The sequence below is a fragment of the Apodemus sylvaticus genome, chromosome 3 (genome assembly GCF_947179515.1).
Source record: "Apodemus sylvaticus chromosome 3, mApoSyl1.1, whole genome shotgun sequence".
Classification (NCBI taxonomy): domain Eukaryota; kingdom Metazoa; phylum Chordata; class Mammalia; order Rodentia; family Muridae; genus Apodemus; species Apodemus sylvaticus.
The window spans coordinates 31,282,902-31,294,124 of NC_067474.1; the positions used below are offsets into that span (position 1 = coordinate 31,282,902).

At 39.2% G+C, this 11,223-nt stretch overlaps 1 non-coding gene across 1 annotated transcript; it reads right to left on the bottom strand.

The window, feature by feature from the left end:
* Nucleotides 1-2,070: 2,070 nt before the first annotated feature.
* Nucleotides 2,071-2,177, bottom strand: LOC127682018 (U6 spliceosomal RNA). The gene has a single exon (XR_007977321.1). It is a non-coding gene; the product is annotated as a U6 spliceosomal RNA (small nuclear RNA).
* Nucleotides 2,178-11,223: the final 9,046 nt, after the last annotated feature.

Consider the following 11,223-nt stretch of genomic DNA (forward strand, 5'->3'; position numbering starts at 1 on the left):
AGACGATCATGTCGTCTGCAAATAATGATAGTTTGACTTCTTCCTTTCCAATTTGTATCCCTTTGACCTCCTTATGTTGTCGAATTGCCCGAGCTAGTACCTCAAGTACAATATTGAAAAGATAAGGAGAAAGGGGGCAGCCTTGTCTGGTCCCTGATTTCAGTGGGATTGCTTCAAGTTTCTCTCCATTTAGTTTGATGCTGGCTACCGGTTTGCTGTATATTGCTTTTACTATGTTTAGGTATGGGCCTTGAATTCCTGTTCTCTCCAAGACTTTAAGCATGAAGGGATGCTGAATTTTGTCAAATGCTTTTTCAGCATCCAATGAAATGACCATGTGGTTTTGTTCTTTGAGTTTGTTTATGTAGTGGATTGTATTGATGGATTTCCGTATATTGAACCAACCCTGCATTCCTGGGATAAAGCCTACTTGATCATGGTGGATGATCGTTTTGATGTGTTCTTGGATTCGGTTGGCAAGAATTTTATTGAGTATTTTTGCATCGATGTTCATAAGGGAAATTGGTCTGAAGTTCTCTTTCTTTGTTGGATCTTTGTGTGGCTTTGGTATCAGCGTAATTGTGGCTTCGTAGAAGGAATTGGGTAGTGTTCCTTCTGTTTCTATTTTGTGGAATAGTTTGAAGAGTATTGGTGTTAACTCTTCTTTGAAGGTCTGGTAGAATTCTGCACTGAAGCCATCTGGTCCTGTGCTTTTTTTGGTTGGAAGACTTTCTATGACTCCTTCTATTTCTTTAGGCATTATGGGACTGTTTAGATGGTCTAGTTGGTCCTGATTTAATTTTGGTATTTGGTATCTGTCAAGGAAATTGTCCATTTCCTCCAGATTCTCCAGTTGTGTTGAGTATAGGCTCTTGTAGTAGGATCTGATGATTTTTTTGGATTTCCTCAGTTTCCGTTGTTATATCTCCCTTTTCATTTCTAAGTTTGTTAATTTGGATACTTTCTCTGTGCCCTTTGGTCATTCTGGCTAAGGGTTTATCTATCTTGTTGATTTTCTCAAAGAACCAGCTCCTGGTATTGTTGATTTTTTGTATGGTTCTCTTTGTTTCTACTTGATTGATTTCGGCCCTGAGTTTGATGATTTCCTGCCTTCTACTCCTCCTGGGCGAAATAGCTTCTTTTTGTTCCAGGGCTTTCAGGTGTGTCATTAAGCTGGTAATGTATGCTCTCTCCATTTTCTTTTTGGAGGCACTCAGGGCTATGAGTTTTCCTCTTAGCACTGCTTTCATTGTGTCCCATAGATTTGGGTATGTTGTGTTTTCATTTTCATTGTGTTCTAAAAAGTCTTTAATTTCTTTCTTTATTTCTTCCTTGACCAAGGTATCATTGAGTAGAGTATTGTTCAGTTTCCACGTGTATGTGGGCTTTCTGTTGTTTCTGTTGCTATTGAAGACCACTTTTACTCCATAGTGATCAGATAGGAGGCATGGGATTAGTTCGATCTTCTTATATTTGTTGAGGTCTGTCTTGTGACCAATTATATGGTCGATTTTGGAGAAGGTACCATGAGGTGCTGAGAAAAAGGTATATTCTTTTGTTTTAGGATAGAATGTTCTATATATATCTGTTAAATCTAATTGGTCCAAAGCTTCAATTAGTTTCATTGTGTCCCTGTTTAGTTTCTGTTTTCCTGATCGGTCCATTGAGGAAAGTGCAGTGTTGAAGTCACCCACAATTATTGTGTTAGGTGCAATGTGTGCTTTTAGTTTTAATAAAGTTTCTTTTACAAAAGAGGGTGCCCTTACATTTGGGGCATAGATGTTCAGGATTGTCAGTTCTTCTTTTTGTATTTTTCCTTTGACCAGCAAGAAGTGTCCCTCAGGGTCTCTTTTGATGACTTTGGGTTGAAAGTCAATTTTATCTGATATTAAAATGGCTACTCCAGCTTGTTTCCTGAGACCATTTGCTTGTAAAATTGTCTTCCAGCCTTTTACTCTAAGGTAGTGTTTGTCTTTGACCCTGAGGTGTGTTTCCTGTAAGCAGCAAAATGTAGGGTCCTGTTTACGTATCCATTCAGTTAGTCTGTGTCTTTTTATTGGGGCATTAAGTAAAAATATGGAACGCTTCACGAATTTGCGTGTCATCCTTGCGCAGGGGCCATGCTAATCTTCTCTGTATCGTTCCAATTTTAGTATATGTGCTGCCGAAGCGAGCACTCTCCTGTATTTCTTTAAGTGTTTTTTGCATTTCCTCCTTATTGGCTTTTGTATTCTCCTCAATTTCTTTCAATGATTTTTGTGTTTCCCTTGCAAGGGCTTCTAACTTTTGATCCATTTTCTCCTGAATTTCAAGTATGCCCTTCATGTGTTCCGGTACCAGCATCATGACCAGTGATTTTAAATCCAAATCTTGTTTTACTGGTGTGATGGGGTATCCAGAACATCTTCTTAAAGGAGAATTGGTGTCAGATGTTGCCATATTGCCTTGATTTCTGTTAGTGACGTTCCTGAGTTTGCCTTTTGCCATCTAGTTGTCACTGGTGTTAGTTGGTCTTGTCAGTGCTGGACTCACTAGTGCAAGCTTCCTCTTCCCAGTTGGCCTCTGGTGCACAGCTTACCTTCTGCACTGCCTGGAGACAGGGTGCTGCAGCCCAGGCCATTCAGATCCCAAATCAGACACCTGAAGGCTCCTGCTGGGGCCCACTGGATTCACCAGAGTACACTGACTCTTCCAGGCTGGCCTCCTGGAAGCCCCTCTTGCCTCTTGCAGGACCTGGAGATGCGGCGTTGCAGCCCAGGCTGATCTGGATCCAGAAGTGGAGAGATCTGAGGGCTCCTGCCAGAGGCCTCAGGACTGGAACCTAAGCTCCGTGCCACCAGAGCAAGCTGTGCGCTCCCAGTCTGCCTCTGGGTGCACACCAGGTCTCCAGCACTTCCTGGAGACCGAGTGCCTTTCCTGTAATTCTTTAAGAGATTTTTCTGTTTTCTCTTTCATGACCTCAGTCTGTTGACCAAAGTTCTCCTGTATTTCTTTAAGTGATTTTTGCATTTCTTCCTTATTGGCTTCCGAATTCTCCGGAATTTCTTTCAATGATTTTTGTGTTTCCCTTGTAAGGGCTTCTAACTTTTGATCCATTTTCTCCTGAATTTCTTTAAGAGATTTATTTATGTCCTTCATATGATTTTGTAACAGCATCATGACCAGTGATTTTAAATCCAAATCTTGTTTTTCTGGAGTGTTGGAGTATCCAGGACATGCTGCTAATGGAGAATTGGGTTCAGATGCTGCCATATTGCCTTGATTTCTGTCCTATGTTTGCCTTTTGCCATCCAGTTCTCACTGGTATTAGTTGGTCTTATTGTCAATGCTGGACTCACCAGTGCAAGCTTCCTCTTCGCAGCTGACCTCCTGAACTGCCTGGAGACTGGGTGCAGTGGCCCAGGCTGTTCCTGAACCCGAAGTGGAGGCCTGAAGGTTCCCGCCAGAGGCCTCAGGGTTCAGTATCTTTTTCAAACAGGGACTGTACTGGCTGGTTTTATGTGTCAACTTGACTTGACACAGGCTGGAGTTATCACAGAGAAAGGAGTTTCAGTTAGAGGAAGTGCCTCCATGAAATCCAGCTGTGGGGCATTTTGTCAATTAGTGATCAAGTGGCATGGGCCCCTTGTGGCAGGTGCCATTCCTGGGCTGGTAGTCTTGGGTTCTATAAGAGAGCAGGCTGAGCAAGCCAGTAAGAAATACCCGCTTTATGTGGAGGTCCTTGATCCATTTGGATTTGAGCTTAGTACAAGGAGACAAGGATGGATCAATTCGCATTCTTCTGCATGCTGACCTCCAGTTGAACCAGCACCATTTGTTGAAAAGGCTATCTTTTTTCCATTGGATGTTTTCAGCCTCTTTGTCGAGGATCAAGTGGCCATAGGTGTGTGGGTTCATTTCTGGATCTTCAATCCTGTTCCATTGATCCTCCTGCCTGTCACTGTACCAATACCATGCAGTTTTTAACACTATTGCTCTGTAGTATTGCTTGAGGTCAGGGATACTGATTCCCCCAGATTTTCTTTTGTTGCTGAGAATAGTTTTAGCTATCCTGGGTTTTTTGTTGTTCCAGATGAATTTGATAATTGCTCTTTCTAACTCTGTGAAGAATTGAGTTGGGATTTTGATGGGTATTGCATTGAATCTGTATAGTGCTTTAGGCAAAATGGCCATTTCAACCCTAAGATTTCATCTTACACCAGTCAGAATGGCTAAGATTAAAAATTCAGGAGACAGCAGGTGTTGGAGAGGGTGTGGAGAAAGAGGAACACTCCTCCATTGCTGGTGGGGTTACAAATTGGTACAACCACTCTGGAAATCAGTCTGGCGGTTCCTCCGAAAACTGGGCACCTCACTTCCAGAAGATCCTGCTATACCACTCCTGGGCATATATCCAGAGGATTCCCCACCATGTAATAAGGATACATGCTCTACTATGTTCATAGCAGCCCTATTTATAATTGCCAGATGCTGGAAAGAACCCAGGTATCCCTCAACAGAAGAGTGGATGCAAAAAATGTGGTATATCTACACAATGGAGTACTATTCAGCCATTAGAAACAATGAATTCATGAAATTCTTAGGCAAATGGATGGAGCTAGAGAACATCATACTAAGTAAGGTAACCCAGACTCAAAAGGTGAATCATGGTATGCACTCACTAATAAGTGGTTATTAACCTAGAAAACTGGAATACCCAAAACATAATCCACACATCAAATGAGATACAAGAAGAAAGGAGGAGTGGCCCCTGGTTCTGGAAAGACTCAGTGAAACAGTATTCGGCAAAACCAGAACGGGGAAGTGGGAAGGGGTGGGAGGGAGGACAGGGGAAGAGAAGGGGGCTTACAGGATTATCGGGAAGTGGGGGGGCTAGAAAAGGGGAAATCATTTGAAATGTAAATAAATTATATCGAATAAAAAAAATACAAAAAAAAGAAATACCCCCCCCCCAATGTCTGCATCAGCTCCTGCTTCCTGACTTGCTTGAGTCCCAGTCCTGACTTCATTTAGTGATGAACAGTAGTGTGGAAGTATAAGCTGAATAAACAGTTTCCTCCCCAACGTGCTTTTTGGTCATGATGTTTTGTGCAGGAATGGAAACCCTGACTAAGACAGGGATCTAGGATGGCAGCACTCTGGAAGACTCAACAAGAAGCTGATGGAGCCAGATATTTGCATCTAACCAAATGGACAGAAGCATCTGACCCGTGCTGTTGAATTAGGGAAGGCTGAATGAAGCTGAGGGTGACCCTGTAGGAAGACCAACAGTCTCAGTTAACATGGATCCCCAGGATCTCTCAAACACTGGACGACCAAGCAGGCAGCATACACCACCTGATACGAGTTCCCCAAAGAATATACAGTAGAACACTGCCAGAGTCTGTGTTCATTCAGAGATGACACACCTAACCCTCAAGAGACTGGAGGCCCCAGGAGTTTAGAGGTCATGTGTGGTGGGGAGTAGGGACATCCATGTGGAGACAGGGGGAAGGCAGGAGTTATGACATATGGAACTTTTGGAGGATAGACAGCAATTGGCAGGGTGGAGAATAAAATATGGAGCATATAAAAATAATTAATAAAAAATTTTCACACAAAATATATATAATCACAAAAATAGGTATCAGAATATATCCAAATATTTTAATATTAAAATTCATTAAACATTAAAAAATAAAAAAAGAGAGTTGACCTTAAAATATGCTTTTATTGGTGACTGATTCAATATGTAAACTATAGCTGTTGCTTCATTTTTAGAACCCAAAAAGAAGTAATATAAATTTAACTAAAATTATCTCTCTTAGGATAGAAACTACACAACTAATAATTTTTACATTTTGTGAAAATTTCCCACCTTACAAATTCCTCTTTATTTTTACCAGTATGGTAAAACAATCTGTCTGATTTAATAAAAAATTAACAATCATTTTAGGTAGATTTTTAAGTTTATATCTGTGATGAATATTTTACACACAGACAATGTTGAAGGTAAACAATAGTATACTGACTTCAATTATATGGAAGTTATATGTTTCTTCCAGCATTGTGAAATACCGTGAGAGCAAGCTAATAAGAGAGGTACATATTAAGGATCATTTAGAATATTTTCTATTAAACTGTTACAGTGTAGAGAATTTTTAATCCAGTAACATGACTGCTATGGCAAGGAATCACATCCAAGACCTAGGTTTGTGTGATTCTTCTGGAATGCAGGTGTCCCACACACCTTTAATCCATCTGGCTGGAAATATAGACACACCCTTAGTAAACATCCTCAATGCAATACTACATTTACATTTTTAGAAGCAAGGAGCCATGTTTGAAAGTGACATATAATCGAGGGGCAGACAAAGTTACAAATCAGAGAAAGATCTGACAGAATGAATCAAAAAGAGGATACACCCAAGTCTCATGAGAATGTACAGGAGGGAGAAGCTATTTCAAACCAGGAAGGGATGATTAGTTCTTGAAGTTACACAAATTCCTGGAGTTACAGTTGTGATTCAAATACAGGTAGTCTATTTTCCAGAATCTTCTTGGCCATTGCCCAGAATTTTATCTCTACTCTTAAAATCATGGCACTGGTTTAATGTCTGTTAGTGTCCTTTCTGTTACCAGGAAGAAACTCACTAAGGAAAGCAGCTTAAAATAAGAAGTGGGTTTTTTTTTCCAGCTCACCCATGGTCCAGTCCATTATGTTATTGAAGTAAGAGACACAGGAAGTAAGTTCATCACATTACAACAGCAGTTAAAAGAAGAATAACGAATGCATGACTCACTCTCTCCATTTTATACCATCCTAGACCTCTGTTCAGAAGATGCTGCCTTGACACAAGACACATTCAATTAAAGTGCAATTTCTCCTATTAATTAAGACAATCAAGATAATCCCCCATAAGCCTTCCAAAGGCCCATCTCCCGTGAAATTCTATATCCTGTCACATTGACAGTATTCCCTCCCTATCACAGGTATGCCTGCCAAATGAGTCTGTTTTTAATCTCCATACTAATTTGCAATCAAATTTTAAAAACAGAAATAGTCAAAAAGAAGGTAACAAAGCTTTATCATCAATTCGCCAATTATGAAAAAGTGCTTTTTATATATTATGAATTTAGGACAAGGTGAGGATACTGCAAAAATGTCAACTGCATTAGGTACAGAGTAGGAAGAAAGTAAATGATAAGGAACCCATGTAGTGTTTCTTTCTAGAAAAATGATATTACAATGAATGGTGGATTGTAGATAAACAAACTGTACCTTTTTGAGAAAACCAAGTACCAGCTCCAGAATAGCAGAGAGTAGCCAAAATGGGAGATGTCAATTCAAGCCCCTTCCACTTTTCAAAATCTCCCTCCTTGCCTGGAGCAGTCTCAAAGGAATGGGGCTGAGGGCAAGAGAAAAAGCATTTACCCTGGAAGTCAGTACTGGTGAGACACAGTAGCAAAAAGAAGCACCAGAAGAATCTGCTAAATGAGTTTCATTCAGTAGTCTTGCCTATCTAAAAAGTCTGTTTTGAAATAAGTTTACTTCAACTTCATATATTTAAAGTTTTGTTTGCCCTCGATTACTTCCAGACCATAGTTCAGAGACCAGGAAGAAACATTATGAGGCCTACTCTGAAATACATTTTTAAATCAAAGAATATGTAATGCATATTAATTACTGAAACTCTATAAAGATTTTTCATATGTAATTACTTTTGGTTAACCTCCCCATTGTGAATTCCCTCCACATCACCACACCAAACTCCTGTTTAATACTTTAACCTTCAGAACTTCATCTTCTTCTTTTTCATATATTTCCTACTATCTCTCTAGTAATGTTCTTGGAGTTGCAAGATATTTTTATCTTTGATGGCTTCCCCTTCACATACTAACTTGATCCATCCTTCTATATCTCTCCCTGCCTGTGCCTTATAGCCCCCAGTATTCTACAACAACTTTTATTTTACCTATAACATAATAACCCCATTTCACCTCATAAAATTACAAAGTTTCTGTATGGCAAAGGACACCATCAAAAGGACAAATCGGCAACCAACAAATTGGGAAAAGATCTTCACCAATCCTACATCAGATAGAGGGCTAATATCCAATATATATAAAGAACTTAAGAAGTTAGACTCCAGAAAAACAAACAACCCTATTAAAAATGGGGTACAGAGTTAAACAGGGAATTCTCACCTGAAGAACTTCAGATGGCAGAGAAGCATCTTAAAAAATGCTCAACTTCATTAGTCATTAGGGAAATGCAAATCAAAACAACCCTGAGATTTCACCTTACACCAGTCAGAATGGCTAAGATTAAAAATTCAGGAGACAGCAGGTGTTGGAGAGGATGTGGAGAAAGAGGAATGCTCCTCCACTGCTGGTGGGGTTGCAAATTGGTACAACCACTCTGGAAATCAGTCTGGCGGTTCCTCCGAAAACTGGGCACCTCACTTCCAGAAGATCCTGCTATACCACTCCTGGGCATATACCCAGAGGATTCCCCACCATGTAAAAAGGATACATGCTCTACTATGTTCATAGCAGCCCTATTTATAATTGCCAGATGCTGGAAAGAACCCAGGTATCCCTCAACAGAAGAGTGGATGCAAAAAATGTGGTATATCTACACAATGGAGTACTATTCAGCCATTAGAAACAATGAATTCATGAAATTCTTAGGCAAATGGATGGAGCTAGAAAACATCATACTAAGTGAGGTAACCCAGACTCAAAAGGTGACTCATGGTATGCACTCACTAATAAGTGGATATTAACCTAGAAAACTGGAATACCCCAAACATAATCCATACATCAAATGAGGTACAAGAAGAAAGGAGGAGTGGCCCCTTGTTCTAGAAAGACTCAGTGAAGAAGTATAGGGCAAAACCAGAACGGGGAAGTGGGAAGGGGTGGGTGGGAGGACAGGGGGAGAAAAGGGGGCTTATGGGACTTTCGGGGAGTGGGGGGCTAGAAAAGGGGAAATCATTTGAAATGTAAATAAAAAATATATCGAATAAAAAAAAAGACAAAAAAAATAACCCCATTTCCCTTAATCTTCTCCTGAAAATGGCTCTGTTTTTGTGTCTTTTGCCAAGTTACAGTTTTCTAAAAGGAAAGAACCTCAACTTCAAAAACATCTCTATAAGATCCAGTCATAGGATTTTCATGATTACTTATTGATGGAAGAGGGCCCAGTCCATTATAAGTAGTGTTATCCCTGGGTTGATGGTCCTGGGTTCTATAAGAAGGCTGGGTGAGCAAGCTATGAGGAGCAAGTCTGTAAGCAGTACTTCTCCACAGTCTCTGCATCACCTCCTAACTACAGGTTTCTGCCCTGTTTAATTTCCTGTCTAGATTTCTTTCAGAGATAAACAGTGACACTCATCCTTCTCCAAGTTTCTTTTTGTCACAGTGTTTTACCCCTGAAATAGTAACCCTAAGTAAGATAGGGCCCTCCTGGGTTTCTACTTTCTACTTTTGCTCCTAGTTAAATACACAAAACAAAATATTTGAATCTAAGACTAACATATGAAAGAGAACTTATAGTATTTGTTCAGGGCCTGAATCACATAAATCAGTATTATTTTTCCAGACCCAACCAATTGCATACAAATTTACTATCGTTCTTATTTCTACAGCTGTGTAATATTCCACCTTTTAGTTTTCTTATCATTCAACTATTTGTAAGTTTCAAAATTAATTTCATTTTATAGCTATTGTAAATGGAGCAGCAATTAGTAAGTTAGGTATTTAACTTTTAAACAAATAGTTTGAGTAGAATTATTCTTCATGGAGTAGACAATCTTGTACCAAGAGGAAAGGAGTTACTACATTAAAAGCATGTAGTAACAAGCCATGTGATTCACCCTATGAGCCACTTTGGTTGAGGAAACCAAAGTGATCACTAAAGAATTCTAAGTTATTGTCATTAGCCTTGGCTAAGCACCTTACGTATATGGTAAATCTCTATTGCTAAAGATACTACACTTGCTGTAAAACTGTAACTAATTATGATTTCTATTGTTTGCTGAGATAAACTACTATAACAAAGAACAAGAACAAGCAATGTAGAATAGAAGAATTAACTTCACTTTCTACTTTTTGAAACAGGTCATTATTGAGAAAAATCAGAGCAGAAACTCATCTGAAGTAGATGTCATGGAGAGGTGCTGCCTACTGGCTTGATCATCTCCCTAGATTATTTATCCTCAGCCTGATTTTTTTTTAACAGTACCCAAGACCACTAGCATAGAGGTTGTACCACTCCTCAAGGGCTAGGCCTGCCCATAGCAGTCATTAATCAAGAAAATGTCCTACAGCCTTGCTTGCATACAATCTGTATGTAGGTATTTTTCTCAAGTAGATGTTGCATTTAGCAAATAATCAAATAACTCTTGACTATGTTAACTTGACATACAAAAGGGGAAAGAAAAAAAAAAGAAAGAAGAAAAAGACAACTAAGTCCTTGTCATTTTATAAACCAGAAGATACACTAAGACATCAGTACTAAATCATGACATTTATTTCTTGACTCAATAACATAATATTAATATTAGCATGGCAATACAAACATTCTAGCTTTTAAAAGTTTAATAATCTACAAATTCAAGCATTTTAAATGTTCAGTTTTTTCAATATTTCCAAATCTTCTTCCAAAGTTCAACTCCTCCCTCCTCCATCTTTTATAGAGAGCTCTGTGCATTGAATGGCTTTTCTAATCCAAAGTTCCAAAGATTCTCCCAAGATCTTTCCAAAATCATTGCCATGTTTGTCATAGCAATTCCCCCCACTCCCCTTTTTACCATTTTCTCTCTTACCAAAGATTTCTGTTGCTAGGACAAAACACCATGATCAAAAGGAACTTGTAGTGGAAATAGTTTATTTCACCTTACACTTCCAAGTAGCATTCCATCATTGAGGGAAATAAAGGTAGGAACTCAAGCCAGACAGAATTCTGGAGTCAAGAATTGAATCAGAGGTCATGGAAGAGTACTGTTTTTTGACATGACCCCTACAGGTTGTTTTATCTGTTTTGTTGTTGCTGCTAATGATGTGGTTCTTTCTTTCTTTCTTTCTTTCTTTCTTTCTTTCTTTCTTTCTTTCTTTCTTTCTTTCTTTCTTTCTTTCATTCTTTCTTTCTTTCTTTCTTCCTCCCTCCCTTTCTCCCTCCCTCCTTGGTTCTCTTGCTTTCTTTCTTGATTTCTCTTCCTTCTTTCTTTTATAAAAAAT